The sequence below is a fragment of the Ursus arctos genome, unplaced genomic scaffold (assembly GCF_023065955.2).
Source record: "Ursus arctos isolate Adak ecotype North America unplaced genomic scaffold, UrsArc2.0 scaffold_7, whole genome shotgun sequence".
In the NCBI taxonomy this organism is placed as follows: Eukaryota; Metazoa; Chordata; class Mammalia; order Carnivora; family Ursidae; genus Ursus; species Ursus arctos.
Window position 1 is genome coordinate 69,726,478 of NW_026623089.1, and position 12,122 is coordinate 69,738,599.

At 43.5% G+C, this 12,122-nt stretch overlaps 1 pseudogene; it reads right to left on the reverse strand.

The window, feature by feature from the left end:
- Nucleotides 1–2,992: 2,992 nt before the first annotated feature.
- LOC123001313 (ADP/ATP translocase 2-like) lies at nt 2,993–4,829 on the reverse strand (annotated as a pseudogene).
- Between the last annotated feature and the right edge of the window lie 7,293 nt (nt 4,830–12,122).

The window sequence follows — 12,122 nt, forward strand, 5'->3', positions numbered from 1 at the left end:
GGATTCAGTTTGTGTCTCTAGGAATTTATCCATTTCTTCTAAGTTGTCCAATTGGTTGGCATATAATTTTTTGTGGTATTGTCTTATAATCCTTTTTATTTCTGTGATATTGGTTATTACTTCACCTTTTTCATTTATTTACTTGAGTCCTCTCTCTTTTTTTCTTGATGAGTCCAGCTAAAAGTTTATCAATTTTGTAACTTTTCAAAAAAACCAAATCGTGGCTTCATAGATCCTTTCTATTGCTTTTTAAGCTCTATTTCATTTATTTCTGCTTTAATCTTTATTATTTCCTTTCTTTTGCTAGCTTTGGGCTTTGTTCATTTTCTAGCTCTTTTAGTTGTAATATTAAGTCATTTATTTGAGATTTTTTTGTTTGTTTGTTTCTTGAGGTAGGCCTGTATTGGTGTAAACCTCCCTCTTAGAACTGCTTTTGCTGCATCCCAAAGATTTTGGACCATTGTGTTATCATTTTTGTTTCCATTTGTTTTTTAATTTCCTCTTTGATTTCTTGGTTGACCCATTCATTGTTTATTAGCATATGGTTTAGCCTCCATGTATTTGAGTTCTTTCCAGATTTTTTCTTGCAATTGCTTCCTAGTTGCATACTGTTATGGTTAGAAAAGAAACTTGGTATGATTTCAATTTTCATAAGTTTATTGAGACTTTTTTTGGCCTACCATGTAGTCTATCCTGGAGAATATTTCACATACACATATAAGGAATGTGTGTTCTCTTTCGGATAAAGTGTTCTATAAATATGTTAGGTCCATCTGGTTTAATGTGTCATTCAAAGCCACTGTTTCCTTGTTGATTTTATGTCTGGATAATCTATTCATTGATGTAAGTGAAGTGTTAAACTCCTCTACTATTATTGTATTACTGTCAGTTTCTCCCTTTATATCTGTTATTATGAGAAACAAACTGAGGGCTACAGAGGGGAGGGGGGTGGGGGAATGGGATAGACCGGTGATGGGTAGTAAGGAGGGCACATATTGCATGGTGCACTGGGTGTTATACACAACTAATGAATCATCGAGCCTTACATCGAAAACTGGGGATGTACTGTATGGTGACTAACATAATATAATAAAAAATCATTATTAAAAAAAAATAATAATTGCTTTATGTGTTTAGGTGCTCCTATATTGGGTGCATAGATATTTACAATTGTTACATCCTCTTGTTGAATTGTTCCTTTTATCGTTATGTAGTGCCTTTTGTCTCACTAAAGTCTTTGTTGTAAAGTCTGTTTTGTCTAAGTATTGCTACCCCAGCTTCTTTTTTGCTTCCATTTGCATGATATATGTTTTTTTCCAGCCCGTCATTTTCAGTGTGTACATGTCATTAGGTCTAAAGTGAGTATCTTCTAGGCAGCACATAGATGAGTCATCCTGTGGGTTTTTTTTTTTATTGGAGCATTTAGTCCATTTACATTTAAATTAATTGTTGATAGGTATATACTTATTGCTATTTTGTTAATTGTTTTCCAGTTGTTTTTGTAGTTCTCTGTTCCATTCTTTTTCTCTCCCTTTCTTCCCTTGTTTGATGGCTTTCTTTAGTGTTATGTTTGGATACCTTTATTTTTTGTGTATCTATTATAGATTTTTAAATTTGTGGTTACCATTAGGTTTATATATAACATCTTACGTCTATAGCAGTACATATTAAGTTGATGGTTACTTAATTTTGGAGACCTTCTAAAAGCACTAAATTTTTACATCCCCGCCACATTTATGTATATTGTCATGTTTTACATCTTTTTGTGTATCCCTTGATTGATTTTTGTAGATATAATTGATTTTACTACTTTGTGTTTTAACTTCCGTACTGGCTTTATAAGTGATTAATCTACTACCTTTATGTTTGCTTTTACCTGTGAATTTTTTTACTTTCATTAATTTCAAATCAATTCTCTTTAGCATTTCTTATAAGGCTGGTTTAGTGGTAATGAATTCCCTTAACTTTGGGAAACTCCTTTTTTTTAAGTTTTGTTATTTTTTATGTTTTTAGTAATCTCTATGCCCAAGATGGGTCTCTAACTCATGACCCTGAGATCAAGAGTCGCATGCTCTTCTGACTGAACCAGTCAGGCGCCCCTGGGAAACTCTTTATTTCTCCTTCTGTTCTGAATGCTAATCTTCCTGGGTAGAGTATTCTTGGTTGCAAGGTTTTGTTTGTTGTTGTTGTTGTTGTTGTTTTTTAGCCCTTTGAATATATTATGCCACTCTTTCCTGGCCTGCAAAGTTTCTGCTGAAAAATCAGCTGATATATATATATAGGGTTTCCTTTGTGTGTAATGGTTTTCTTTTCTCTTGCTGCTTTAAAAATTCTCTCTTTATCATTACTTTCTGCCATTTTAGTTATCATGTGTCCCGATGTGGAGCTCCTTAGATTAATCTTGGTAGGGGCTCTCTGTGATTCCTGGATCTGGATGTATGTTTCCCTCCCTAGATTAGAGACGTTTTCTGCCCCCCTTCTCTTTCCCTTCTCCTTCTGGGTTCTTTTTAATGTGAATGTTATTGTGCTTGATGACGTCACTGAGTTCCCCTAACCTAGTCTCATTTTTTATTATTCTTTTTTTCTTTTTGCTGTTCAGCTTGGTTGCTTTGCATTACCCTGTCTTCCAGATCACTGACTGTTCTGCCTCCTCTAAACTGCTATGGATACCCTCCAGTGCTTTTTGTTTGTTTTTGTGTTGGTTTATTTTTGTTTTGTTTTGTTTGTTTAGTTTTAGTTATTCCTTGTTTTCTGATATTTTTTATTTCTTCAAATTTATCAGGAGTGACAGAAATAAAAAATGTAATTGAGTCCCATCATCATGGAAATGACTTTATGAGAAAACTGGTCAGATGAATATTATTGCTTCCCATTTTCAACTAGTAAATAGTTGCTGTTGGTAAATCGTCAACAGCCTGTCAAGAATGCTCAAGATATGTTATTTAACAACAACATGACTGTTCACGGGGGGAGGGGGGAACTAGGAAATGACTTATGTGAACTTCTTGATTTCACCATACAAGACAAGCACAAAAGCACCACCATGCCTCTGAGAACATTGGACCATGTGCCCTTGAAAAAGCTTTGGCTCCTTCATCATAAGCAATCTTCCTTCAGCAGTCAGGCATGCCTACGTACCTGACGTCAGTTCCTTTGCACCCTGACTGCATCACCGTATGGCGATGAACAGTGTCAAATGCATAGGAAGTCAACCCAGCAATCGCTGTGATATCATCCAGCCGATGAAGATAAGAGTATTGTTGGGATCTGGAAGCATTCCTTTGCAGTGTCATACATACCAAACTATAGCTCGGTAGATGATAATACTCTGCAGAGACACATTAAAGCCTTGGTACAGGCCCTTAATCCCATCAGATTTGGAGATGTTAACCAGGCAGTCACTGAGGCCTCTGAAGTCCCTTTCAGCTCCAGCTTTGCCGACATCTGCTGCTAGATGGGAAAAGGCAAAACTAAGAGAATACACAAAACAAGGATGTGGCCAGCAGCACCACTTGGTGCCAGATTCCCTGCAAAGTAGCGCCCAAACTGGGTTCTCTTGTCCATACCACCCAGGAAGATGCTTGTATTTGTCTTTGAAGGCAAAGTTGAGAGCCCGAGTGGGGAAGTATCTGATGACATTGGCCAAGTTACCATGCCAGAAGGAGAAGATTTCCTGCTCCCTGGGGATATGAGCCCGCAGTCTCCAATGCCCTCCTAATGCTTAGCTGTGGTTTGCTTACTGGCACACTGCACCTGCAGCAGCAGCCTGACCCACTCGATGGGTGCCACTGTGGTCTTGGAGATGGCCATGGCTACTCCACCCACCAGAAGTCCTTGGCAAAGGACACGGGACATCTGTCATGTTGAAAGAGGAAGTGGGTGACTGCCTAATTATTGAATTCTTCATGTCTGGCTGGTTCTGTTTTATATTTTCTGTCTCTTTGTTGAAGTCTCACTGAGATCTTCCACTCTTTTCTCAAGTCCAATAAATATCTTTATGACCATTACTTTGAATTCTCTATCAAACATATCACTTACCTTTCTTTCACTTAGCTATTTGTTGTGATATCGTCCTATTCTTTCATTTGGAACATACATCTCTATCTCCTCATTTTGTCTAACTCTCTGTGCTTGTTTCTGTGTATTCGGGAGGTCAGCTTTGCTTTCTGGTCTTGAAAGTAGTGGCCTTGTGCAGAAGAGGTCCTGTGGTGCCCTGTAGCGCAATGCCTCCTGGTCACCAGAACCAGAGGCTGCAGGGAGGTGTCTCTTCTGGGTTGCAGGCATTCTACTGTTGTGGCTGACCACATTTGCATTCAGCCCAATCTGCTGGAAGGACTTGCTCTGACTGTTTTGAGCCCACTGGGCAAGGTCTGGTCCTTGCAGTGTTGAGAGGCCTGAGGCCTCTGGGAGCTTCTCCGTGGATGCGGTCAGCAGTTGTGCTAAGGGTCTGCAGTTAGCCCTTCTGCTGCAACTGTAGGTGCACCATACAGCCAGGCTCTCTCCTGCATGGCTCGCTCAAAGGCTCAACTGCAGACCCACTGGTGTGTCAGGTTATCTCTGCCTCTCTCTCCAGCTTTGGAGTAGCGCTGGTCCCTGCCGGGGCTGCTTGCAGGGTGTGTCAGGGCAGGAGCTGCTTTGGATGGATGCCAGGCTAGGTGGGTTGCGTGGGGTGGGCCCACAGGGGAATCCAGGGACAGGTCACACGGTGCCGGCAAGCCAGATGGGGAGGATTAGGGCTGGGGTCCGCAAGTGTCTTGCTACCTAGGCTGGGGGAGGGGAAGCGAAAAGGCACCTACCACCTACAGCATTTTTGTTCTTGCAGAACTCATCTTCCCAGTGTGGATCTCCAGTGCCCGGGGTGCCCAGGGTGGGATCTGCTCCTCCTGCTTCTCTGCTTCTCTGTGCTTCCTGTGTCTCACCCGAGGGGGGGTTCCCAGCTGCCTCTTCACCCCTGCTACCCTTTCACTGTGGCCTCATCTCTATGATTAACTGCGGAAGGTCTGTTCTGCCAGAGCCTTTGGGTCATTTCCATAGTCTGTCGCACAAATGTGGCTGTTCGCTCGGTGTGTCTGTGGGATGAGGTGAGCTCAGAATTCTCGTCCTCCGCCGTCCTCCTCCCGTCTCCTGGGAAAATACTCATTTAGCAACGTAATTTTGCTGAAACGATGACAAGAATAACGCATTTCATAAAATCAATATATACTTTTGTATAAAGTAGATATCACTGAAATGTTTGTGTCCCCCGCCCCCTGCAAACTCATATGTTGAAATCCTAACCCCTCAGAAGTTGAGGCCTTGGGGAGGTGATTGGGTCACAAGGGTGGAACATTCATGAATATAATTATCGCCCTTATAAAAGAGACCCCACAGAGCTCCTACCCCTTCTGCCATGTGGGGATACAGAAGTCTGTGGCCCAGAAGAGGACCCTTACCTGCCCCTGCTGGCACCCCGATCTCAGACTTCCAGGCTCCACAACCGTGAGAAAAAGTTATTGTAGTTTATAAGCCACCTGGCCTGTGGTATCTTGTAATAGCAGCCCAAACAGACACCCATCCACAGGACCTCCAGATACGCAGTAGTTTAGTTCAGCCATCTTTGACATTTTTGCAACTTTTCGTCATATAAAAATTATAACTTTTAAACATTTCATAATGTTGCCACTTCAAAGCTGCATTTGTCAAGGTGAAGGATAGAACATATTTTGTTTTTAGCTTAATTAGTTACTTTTACTAGCCATATGCAACATGGGCTCCCATTGGTCCCACATTTCTAGAAACAGGCTAGGATAGGCTGGAATAATTTGAAACATACTCATAATCCTTGTGAATGAAAATATATTACAGTCACCCTTTTAAAAACTGATTCTCAGAGCAGATTTTAAAATGTCACTGTAAAAGGAAAACAATAGGGAAAAGTTAAAAGTAAAGAATTGAAAAATATATATACTGAGGAAATGCCACAAAAAAGAAAGTAGATGAGATAATATTAGTATCAGATAACATAATATAATTCAAAGCCAGAAATATTAAATGAGTAAATAGAGACTTTATATTGGTGGAATATATAATTTTCTATATCTAACAAGACAGCTGTGAGCTGTTACAATGGTTTAGAAATATAAAAGAGAAATAGGCGAATACATAAGTATGGTATTTTAATATGCCCCTCGGCGTAATCAACAAATAATTCAATAACAACAGAAAGGTATAGGGTTTGAGCAAATAACCCACTATAAGCTTAGCTGTCTAGATGGGTGATAGATTCATAGATACACAAATAGGTACATTTTATGTATATGTGGTAGGTAGCTAGACAGACTGATGTACCCAGGGGAGGCTATAAATATCACGAATACCCATGGATTAATTTGAGCTCTTAATGCAGCAAGAATGGAATGTTCGAACTGGTATTGGGATAATGGAAGGAAGGAGGTGGGGGCAGATTCCCACGGACATAGGGAGATCTGAGTAGGATTTGGTGAGCAGTGACTTGGAAGGGAACAGGTGGTTGAGAGAAAATATTCCAGGCAGAGCGACCCGAGGGACCAGCCGGCACGAAGACTCTGAAGTAGGGAAGTGCTTAGTGAGTTTGAAGAACAGTAAGGCAGCCTCTAAGTCCCTCTGACGGTGCCAGGCCCCTCGCGCGTAGGTCCCTCTGCTTGAAGCACCCCCTCCCCCCTTCACAGCTGGAAAATGTCCACTTACCCTTTAAGGTGAGCTCAACGTCATCCTCCGTGAAGGTCCCCTGTTCTCCCAGGAAGCATGTGTACTCTGTCCTTCGTGCTCACAGCACTTGGCCCATAGGCTCAGTATTCGTGTTTATCGCATTGTGGCTTTGGGTTTTCCTGCCTGACTCCTGCCCCCCAACTGTGAACAAATGAAGCGCGAGGACTTAGCTCTGCTTCCCGTAGGTCAGGCTGGGTACCGAAGACGCTGGGTAAGCGTTTGTGGAGCAAATGAGAAATGTCCTGCATTAAACAATGCAATTCCTCTTTTCACTGCTTGTTTCCCATCTTTCATGCGATGTCAGGTATGTTCCTAAGCGTCTCCCAGGTCTGAGTCCTACGGGAAATAATCGGGAACTTATCAACCTCTGCTCTGGGTAGATGTGAGAGGGTCAATACGGACGTGAAAAAAGTGGAGAAGGTTAATTAACAGCTCTGATAGGAAAGCACAAAATGGATGTGGTCTCCAATCCCTGAGGCTTCTGGAAGGATCTTGGTCAGCTAAGTCTGGCAGAATGTGTGGGATTGGCTGCTGAGTGGGGAGGAGAAGGGCATCAGGGTGAGGCCTCCGAGGTAAGAAGTAGTCAAGCCAGGGCCATGAGGGGCCTGACTGAAGGAGCAGAGAGGAGTCAGCCTGGCCAGGGCAGCCGGGGGTGAGATCCCAGAGACCCCCCCCCCCCCGCCCCCGAAAGTGAGGCCCAGACACCAAATAGCTGTTTGCTGTTTGTTCTCAGGGAATGGAGCCTCACGGTGCAGGCTGCACTTTGACAGCTTCGTCAGGGGGCGCAGGGCGGGGTGGGTGGCAGAAAAAACGTGGAGCTCAAGCCGCACGGGATCCTTTACCCAAGGCCTGGGGTCCTGGACGGCTTGGCAGTCACCCCACACTGCGGGCAGGGGCCAAATAGATGTCTGCCCCTTTGTGAGGGAGGTGAATGAAAGGGTCAGAATTTGGGGGGGGGGAGAGCTGAGATTGTTTCTAATCACAGAACAGTAGTCTCCAGTGACACAGGGGACCCCACATTCTAGGTCTCAACCAAAGTCAGCCATTCACGGTTTCAAGAGACCTGCTCTGCACCAACTCTGGACATTGCTTTCACCTCCTGCTCTGCCTGGGGGGTTCTTCCCTCGTGCAGGATACAGGTCAGGAGCACAACCTCTGTGAGGATCTGAGCTGGAGTCTGCGCTCCGCGACATCCTTAACGTGGATCTGACAGTTTGGGTCTGTCGTCTGTAAGTGCGCCGTCCAGCAGGGGAGCTGCCAGCCACGTGCGGCTACAGAGCACTTGAGATGTGACTAGTCCAAGATAAGATGTGGGGTTATTTTTTTTTATTTTTTTGTTTTTTAAAGATTTTTTATTTTTATTTATTTGAAGAGAGAGACAGCCAGCAAGAGAGGGAACACAAGCAGGGGAGTGGGAGAGGAAGAAGCAGGCTCCCCGTGGAGGAGCCTGATGTGGGGCTCGATCCCAGAACACGGGGATCATGCCCTGAGCCGAAGGCAGACGCTTAATGACTGCGCCACCCAGGCACCCCAAGATGTGGGGTTTTTTAAAAAAATTTAAAGTTTATTTATTTGTCAGAGAGAGAGAGAGCGCACAAGCAGGGGGAGCTGCAGGCAGAGGGAGAGGGAGAGGGAGAAGCAGGCTCCCTGCTGAGCAAGGAGCCTGATGTGGGACTTGATCCCAGGACCCTGGGATCACGACTGGAGCCAAAGGCAGACACCCAACTGACTGAGCCACCCAGGCACCTCAATGATCATATTTTAAATATATTGGGTTAAAGGAAGTATATTGCTACAGTTAGTTTCACCCAAGTTGTACTTTGTTAATGTGGCTACTAGGGACTACAGAATTCCATGTGTAGCCTGCCGTATACTTCTGTTGGATAATGCAACTCTATAAAACGGGGATACTAGAGTGCCTGCTTCAGTGGGTTGTTATAAAGGTTCAATAAGATCATCATTATAAAAATATTTAGCCCAGTGCCTGACAAAGAACACATGGTCAGAAAAAGGAAGACTGCCAAGTTATGACTGCAGTATTTCATGGACTCTAACACCCCCATTTTTGTTCCCACACGTCTGCATCTCGGACAGTAGGATGCGTCTTACATTTGACCAGATCCCAGTTATAGATCATAGTCCTCACTGCCTGTGTGCACAGACCTATCCAAACTCGCAGGGTCAGCTCCTTAGACGATAATCTAGGAGATCAGAAGGGGGCGCTCTTAACCTCTAGGAAGCAAAAAACTTTGGGCGGGTGGCGTGGGCTGAGGGCAACTCCAAAGTGTTGAGCAACATCCCCAAAATAGGAGTGAAAAGCGGGATCCTTGTACCTAATTTCAAAGTTGGCTGCATGGCTCTGCACCAATGGCTTTTAGCCCTTTCTGGATCCACAGAGTTTTAAAAGCCAAGAGAAGGGAAGGAGAGAAGATGAGGACTTTGCTCCAAGTGCTTAATGGCATAGATGATAAGATCGGTGGAGAAATTGGTGATTGGCTCAGAAAGGGATTCCGGGCACTAGAACTCTAAATGTGAAGAAGATTTAGGTTCACCTCAATCAACTTCTTTTGTTTTCTTTCTTCTGTGTGATATGATCTTAAAAAATTCATACGTAAATATGCCTAAATAAGTTTTACTAAGTTTCAGATAAGAATCCTAGGTAAGAAAAAGGAATCGCATTATGGTTTATTATGGTTTAATTGGGAGTGCCTCTTTTCTTAGTCGAACATAAAATAATGGTGCAGATTATTTATAAGCACGTTTGCTTCGATAAAACAGTATCCTCTTTAGTGGACTTCTCTTCCTTTAAGTCCAAGATCAAAGGACCTCTGAAATATAATAATATTAATAACTAGCACTTACCTTTTTCCTTGTCCTATAACTCTTCTGTCTCATACTACATGTAGAATTTGTTTGTTGCTTAGTGTCTCTGTTAGAATGCTCCTTCCAAGAAGGCAGGAGTGTTCGTCTAGATCGTTCTCTGCTCTCTCTCGAGCCCTAGGGTAGGGCTTGGCACATGTTGAATAACGAGCAAATGAATGAAATGCTTTTATGTGCCAGGCACTGTTCTAAGTGCTTTGCAGGGATTATTTCATTTAACTTTTCCAAATAACCTAAGGTAGATATTACTATCATCCACATTCTCCATTGAGGAAACCAGTATATGCAAAGTTCCAATAACCTGCCCAAGGTCACATGGCTTGTCATGGGGGGGGGGGTAGCATTCAAGCCATCTGGCTCCAGAACCTACACTTTTATCAGCTACACTTTGCTGCCTCTCCTACAGCCTGCATTTCCCTTCTGGATTTCTCTGGGCAACCTCCTATTCGAGCATGCGTCTATCATAGCTCTTACTCCTGTTCCTTAGAGGACAATATGGCGTACGTCCTCCACTAGACTGAGCTTCTCAAGGGCTGAGATCTATCCTCATTCATCTCTTTCCCCCACGGCCTAGCACTGTGCCTGGCCCTCAGCAGGGCTTCGTGTCTCTGAAATAAGCTGGCTATGTGGGTATAGAGCAGGAAACAGGAAAGAAGATTCACAGGTTCCTGACTGGCAGACAAAGGACTTGTCAAACCAGTGAAAAGGAAGAGCATAGAATGGGAAGCTGTTCTGGAGAGAGGATGCTGTGGGTCCAGTTTTGAGCTTATTGGAGTAATGGAAGGACAGACAAGTGGAGGTGTCCAAGAGGAACTGGGAAAGAGAAAAGTGGGACAGAGTTTCCTTTAGGACAAGAACATAGACTTGCAGGTCTTTCTGATAGACGCGGCAGCTGAAGCTAGGAGAGTGAATCAGCTTGCCAAGGAAAACAGAGCAAAGGAAATGCAAGAGAAGGAAAAAAATAAGAGAGAAGGCCAGCTTCTTGGAGCACATCCATAGTTCACAGGAGGAAAACGACCAGGAGCTGGCACCGAGATCTAAGAAAATTCAGAAGGATCTCTGTAGCAACACTGAAGTCAGGGGATCTTTCTCCTGTTTTTGTCCCCGCGTAGGTGTCTGTGACACTGTTTTGTAAAACAGTACAGATTATAAATAAAAGTCTGTGGGCAGCAACAGAAAAACAACACATACGTTTCTCGGTGCTCCTGGGTCTGTCTGGCCCTGCCCAGCAGTGGTTTGGGGATCTACTCAGTTCAGACTAGTGATATGCCCGCAGGAAGTTTTCTCTGGGTGGCAAGAGCCCGCACAGCACTCTTCCCACCTGTTCACACTGACTTCTCCCTGCCTCTTCTCTCCTCCAGACAGGCTGGGAGACTACACTCCCTTTGTGTCAAGACAACACATTTGAAATCATCTTTGGCACCACTTTCTTTTGCCCACAGCCTTCCAGATTTTCTTGGCAGTTCTTATCCTGCATTATTTTGGGTTTGTTTGCCTGATCGACATCTCAAAATTTCCCTTTCCTTAGTTGTTTTTGTGCTATTGGATACATCTGTGTTTCTCGGTTGGTGAACCCCAGACCTCCTTGGAGGCAGGAGTGGGGATCATTATTGCACTGTATTAAACCTCTTCCATAATTCTTTACTGTCTGTTCCTTAGGCGTACCACTGCCCAGTAGAAAGGGCTTGATTGCACAGGTGACAGCATGAAAGACTACTGAGTTTTGACCTAGAAGAGCACATAAGATGTTAAATCTGTTAAAAAGTTAGTAATCGCCTTATAAATGGTCTGTATGATCCTTATTTTTACCTTTCTGTGTACTAAAGATGACCTTTTCCAGACTAAACAATTACTCTGTTAACAATTGTGACATATAGGGGCGCCTGGGTGGCTCAGATGGTTGAGCATTGGACTCTTGGTTTCCACTCTGGTCATGATCTCAGGGTCATGGGATCAAGCCCCATGTTGGGCTCCGTGCTCAGTGGGGAGTCTGCTTGGGATTCTTTCTCTCCCTCTACCCCGACCCCACCACTCACTCTCGCTCTCTCGCTCGCTCTCTCAAATAAATAAATCTTTTAAAAAATGTGACATATCATTCATACAGAAGAGTGAATAAAACATTCATGTACAGTTTATTTATACAATAATTATAAAACAAACACCCAAGTCCAGAAATAAAACTTCGTCAGCACCTCAGAATGTCCCTATTCACCTCTGCCAATCACAACCCATTTTTCTTGTGTTAATAGTGTTACTACGTTCGAATGTATCCTAAACAGGATAGCTGAGTTTTGCCAGTTTTTGGACCTTATGTAAGTGGAAATACACGGTATCTATTCTTTGGTTGATTTGCTTCTTTTACTCAATGTGAGATACGTCATGTTATCGTAGATGGCTCTAAATGCTCCCTTCATTGCTGCGTGGCATTTCCTAATATGACTGCGCCATAGTTCATCCACTCTATCGCTGGTATAAGTTTGGGGTGTATGTTGTTTTTGGCTATAACAAAGATGCAC